The following is a 6,000-nucleotide window of genomic DNA, read 5'->3' on the forward strand; positions in this document are numbered from 1 at the left end:
CTCTTCTATGCCGTAAGAAATTATAGACAAAAAAAGGAAAAAATTTAGAGCAGGGTAGGGCCCTAGAGTAATCTAACTCAGTTCTCTTAAACATACCTGATTATAAGAATCACATAGTGAGGTCATTTCGAATATGAATTCCTGGAACCCTGCAATCATAATCTATGGGAGGGAGCCTAGAATCTGTATTTCAAAAATGAGTTTCAGCTGGTTATTATTGACAAGCAAATTTAAAAGCACTGTCATTTTATAGATAAAGAAATCGAGACAAAATGACCAAATTTATTTAAAAAATAGCATACACTATCTGGTAGATATTAATTTCTGGGATGTAGTCTAGAATAGGAAACAATTTTGTAAACAACTCTAGTACATACTTCACTAGGGGACCAACCAAAGCTGAATGCAACTAATTCTTCCTTGGGAGGAAGAGGATCAGGAAAGCCACCAGAGACTTTGGTAATACTGCACCTGCTGGGTGGACAGCAGAGGGTGAATATTCCAAGAAGAAAGGACAATATGCAGAGACACATGCACGTGCATGGCATTCTCAGGGACTGGGAGTGGTGCAGTGGCCTGGACTGTGCTGTGCAGTGGGGTGATGGTGAAGCTCCAAGAAGAAAGGCAGGCTGGGGCCAGAATTTGAAAGCCGGGAGCACCTTGCTAAAAGGTTTGTTCTTACATATCACCAGAAGCACAGGCAACAAAAGCAAAAATAGATAAGTGAGACTGCATCAAACTGAAAAGTTTCTGTGCAGCAAAGGAAACCATCAACAGAATGAAGAGGCAACCTACAGAATGGGAGAAAATATTTGCAAACCAGTTATCCAATAAGGGGTTAATATCTAAAATATATAAGAAACTCATAAAACTCAATAGCCGAGAAACTAACAACCAATTAAAAAGTGGGCTAAAAACTTGAATAGACATTTCTTCAAAGAAGACATACAGGGGTCTGCCCGGTGGCGCAGCGGTTAAGTGTGCGTGCTCCACTTCGGCGGCCCGAGGGTTTGCAGGTTTGGATCCTGGTAGCGCACCGACGCACAGCTTGTCAAGCCATGCTGTGGTGGTGTCCCATATAAAGTAGAGGAAGATGGACACAGATGTTATCCCAGGGCCAATCTTCCTCGGCAAAAAGAGGAGGATTGGCATCCGATGTTAGGGTGCCATCCGATCAGGGCTGATCTTCCTCACAAAAAAAAAGACATACAAATGGCCAACAGGTATACGAAAAATGCTCAACATCACTAATTATCAGGGAGATGCAAATCAAAACCACAATGAGATATGACCTCACACCTGTTAGGATGTCCATTGTCAAAAAACCAGAAAATAACAAGTGTTGGTAAGGATGTTGAAAAATTGGAACACTTGTGCACTGTTGATGGTAATTAAAATGGTGCAGCCACTCCGGAAAACAGTATGAGGTTCCTCAAAAAATTGAAAATAGAACTACCATATGATCCAGCCATCCTACTTTTGGATATTTATTTAAAAGAATTGAAAACAGAATCTCAAAGATATTTTGCGTTCCCATGTTCATTGCAGCATTATTTACAATCGACAAGAGGTGGAAACAACTTACATGTTCGTTAACAGATGAATGAATAAAGAAAATGTGGTACATACATACAATGGAATATTATTCAGCCTTAAACAAGAAGGGAATGCTATCATATGCTACAATATGGATGAACCTTGAGGACATTATGCTAAGTGAAATAAGTCAGTCACAGAAGGACAAATACTGCCTGATTCCACTTATATAAGGTATCTAAAGTAGTCAAACTCATAGAAACAGAAAGTAAAATGGTGGTTGCCAAGGGCTGATGGGGGGTGGGCTGGAAGTGGGGAGTTGCTGTTCAATCCTGTATTTTCTATTTCCATTTAAATCATAACAATTAGCTAGTTTCTTGAAGTTGAATTCTCAGAATAATCTTTGACCTCTCCTTCAAGATTTTCCTTTTCTTCCTTTGTGCCTTCCTTCTTTCTCTCCTTGTTTCCTTCCTTTCCATAGTTATTTGCCAGGCGCTGTATTAGTCATTGATAGTACTAGTGAAAAAGCAGATGCAGCCCCCATTCCTCACGGAGCTTATAATGTAGTGGGGAATACAGATAATAAACATAATAAATGAATAAAATAATTACAGTTTGTGAGAGGTGCCATAAAGAAAATGTATAGGGTAATATGATAGAAATTTGCTAAGATAAAGGAGCTGGAGGAGCCTAATCCAGGTAGGCCTCCTGAAACTGAGTCTTGAAGGATGAGAAAGCCAATGTCAAATGCTGCCAAAACGTGAGCAATTATAAACATTAAAACTTTTTGTTCTGAAACAATCACTGTTAAGAGAAGGAAAAGATAAACCTACAGACTGAGAGAAAATATTTAGAAGTCTCATTTCTGACAAAAGACTTCATATTCATTGCATGTTCATTGCAGCATTATTTGCAGTGGCCAAGACATGGAAACAACCTAAGTGTCCACTGATGGATGAATGGATAAAGAAAATGTGGTGTATATATACACTGAAATATTATTCAGCCATAAAAAGGAATGAAATCTTGCCATTTATGACAACATGGATGGACCTTGAGGGCATTATGCTAAGTGAAATAAGTCAGACAGAGAAAGACAAATACTGTAGGATTTCACTTACATGTGGGATCTAAAACAAACAAAAAAACAAGCTCATGCCTACAGAGAACAGATTGCTGGTTGCCAAAGTTGAGGGGTGGGGGGTGGGCAAAGTGAGTGAAGGAGATCAAAAGGTACAAATTTCCAGTTATAAAATCAATAAGTAGTGGGGATGTAATGTACAGCATAATAACTATAGTTAATACTGTACCGCATAGTTGAAAGTTGCTAAGAGAGTAAATCTTCAAAGTTCTCATCACAAGAAAAAATTTTGTAACTATGCATGGTGACAGATGTTAACTAGACTTATTGTGGTGATCATTTCCCAATATATACAAATAGCAAATCATTATTTTATACACCTAAAACTAATATAATGTTATATATCAATTATACCTCAATAAAATAAGACTTTTATTCAGAATATAAAGAATTCACAAAATTCAACAAGAAATAACTCAAAAAACATAAACATAAGTTTTGAACTGACACTTTACTCAAAAAGACATATTGATGGTAAATAAGCATATGAAAAGATGCCAATACTCATGATGGAAACACAAAGTAAAATCACAATGAAACACCACTATACGTCTATTAGAAGGTAAAAAACAAATCCTGACACTACCAAGTGTTGACAAAGATGTGGAACAACTGGAATCCTCATGCTTTGCTGATAAGACTATAAAACAGTATGGCCACTTTGAAAAACTGTTTAATAGTTTTTTTAACAAACAAATTTAAACATATACAGTGCTTATGTGTTTACTTATTCTTATATGGGAGTAGCAGTCTTACTCCCAAATATTTACCCAAGAGAACTAAAAACTTATGTGCACACAAAAATCTGTACATGCATGTTTATTTCAGCTTTATTTTTAGTTGTTAAAACTTGGAAACAACTCAAATGTGAATAAATGAATCAACAGTTTGTGGTATATCTATACACTGGAATACTACTTAGCAACACAAGGGAGAAAGTAACCCTGATGGATTCATGCAACAACATGTGTGAATCTCAAAGGTATTTTGTTAAGTGAAAGAAGCTAGAACCCAAAGGCATCATATTGTATGACTCCATTTATATGACATTCTGGGAAAGGCTAAACTATTGAGATAGAAGACAAATCTGAGGTTGCCAGGAGTGGGGTGTGGGGAGGGGTTGATCACAAAGAGGCAGCAAGCAGGAATTTTTGGGGTGATGAAACTTTTTGGATCATGACTGTGATGGTATACACAGTTCTATGCATTTGTCAAAATCCATAGAAATATACATCACAAAGAGTGAATTATGTAAATTTAAAACATGTAAAGTGTTATTATTGATTTCTAGTTTAATTCCATTGTGGTCTGAAAGCAGGCATTGTATGATTTCTATTTTTTTAAATTTGTTAAGGTGTTTTATGTCTCAGGATGTGGTCTATCTTGGTGAATGCTCCATGCAAGCTTGAGAAGAAAGTGTAATCTGCTATCATTGGATGAAGTGCTCTATAGATGTCAATTATATCTAGTTGATTGATGATGCTGTTGAGTTCAACTGTGTCCTTACTGATTTTCTGCCTGCTAGATCTGTCCATTTCTGAGAGAGGGGTGTTGAAGTCGCCAACTATGATAGTGGATTTGTCTATTTCTGCTTATAGTTCTGTCAGTTTTTGCCTCACATAGTTTGACACTCTGTTGTTAGGCACATGCACGTTCAGAATTGTTATGTTTTCTTTGAGAATTGACCCCTTTGTCATTATATAATGCTTTTATTTATCTCTGATAACTTTCCTTACTTTAAAGTCTGCTCTGTCTGAGATTACTATAGCTACTGTCGCTTTGTTTTGATTATTGTTAGCATGGTATAGTTCTCTCTGCCCATTTACTTTTAATCTATGTGTGTCTTTGTATTGAAAGTGGGTTTCTGGTAGACAACATATAGTTAGATCATGTTTTTTGATCCCTTCTGACGTTCTCTGTTTTTAATTGGTACATTTAGATCATTGACATTTAAAGTGTTTTTTGATATAGCTGACATATACTTACTATATTCATTACTGTTTTCTATTTGTTTCTCTTGTGTGTTGTTTTTTCTTGTTTGTGAGGAGGACTAGCCCTGAGCTAACATCCCATGCCAATCCTCCTCTTTTTTCTTGAGGAAGACTGGCCCTGGGCTAACACCCGTGCCCATCCTCTTCTGCTTTATACGGACGCCGCCACAGCATGGCTTAGCAGGCGGTGTGCTGGTGCGTGCCGGGATCCGAACCTGCGAACCCCAAGCTGCCGCAGCAGAGCACGCACAGTTAACCGCTGCGCCACTGGGCCGGCCCCTGTTTCTTTTGTTTTTTGTTCCTGTTTTTGTCTTCCACTCTTTTTCTGCCTTTTATGGTTTTAATTGAGCATTTTGTATGATTCCATTTTCTCTCCTTTCTTAGCATATCAGTTACGGTTTTTTAAAACTTTTTTAGTGGTTACCCTAGAGTGCAATATATATTTACAACTAATCCAAGTCCATTTTCAAATAACACTATACTACTTCCTGGGTAGCATAAGTAGTTTATAATAACAAAATAATCCTAATTCCTTACTCCCATCCCTTGTATCATTGCTGTTATTCATTTCACTTATAGGTAAGCACACATAAGCATACATATGAGTAAGCGTACATAATCAAATACATTGTTATTTTAAACAAACTGTTATCTGTTAGATAGATTAAGAATAAGAAAAATAAGAGTTTTTGGTTTACTTTCACTTATTCCTTCTTCAACTCTCATCCTTTCTTTATGTAGATCTGAATTTCTGACCTATATTATTTTCCTTCTCTCTAAAGAACCTCTTTTAACATTTCTTGCAGAGCAGGTCTATTGGCAACATAGTCCCTCAATTTTTGTTTGCCTGAGAAAGTCTTTATTTCTCCTTCACTTTTGAAGAATAATTTCACAGAGTATAGAATTCTAGGTTGGTGGGTTTTTTTCTCTGAACACTTTAAATATTTTACTCAACTTTCTACTTGCTTGCATGGTTTCTGAGAAGTTAGATGTAATTCTCATCTTTGTTCCTCTATAGGTAAGATGTTTTTATACTCTGGCTACTTTCAGGAGTTTTTCTTTATTTTTGGTTAGAATTTGAAGATATACCTAAGTGTAATTTTTGGGGGCATTTATCTTGCTCAGTATTCTTTGAGCTTCCTGGATCTGTGGTTTGGTGTCTGACATTAATTTGGGAAAATTCTTGGTCATTATTTTTTCAAATATTTCTTCTGTTCCTTTCTCTCTTTTTTCTTCTTCTAGTAATCCCATTACACACATGTTACATCTTTTGTAGTTGTCCCACAGTCCTTGGATATTCTGGTTTTTTTTTTTTTTCAGTCTTTGTTCTTT

Source organism: Ceratotherium simum, unplaced genomic scaffold (assembly GCF_057802395.1).
Source record: "Ceratotherium simum simum isolate JZ-2026a unplaced genomic scaffold, ASM5780239v1 HiC_scaffold_43, whole genome shotgun sequence".
In the NCBI taxonomy this organism is placed as follows: Eukaryota; Metazoa; Chordata; class Mammalia; order Perissodactyla; family Rhinocerotidae; genus Ceratotherium; species Ceratotherium simum.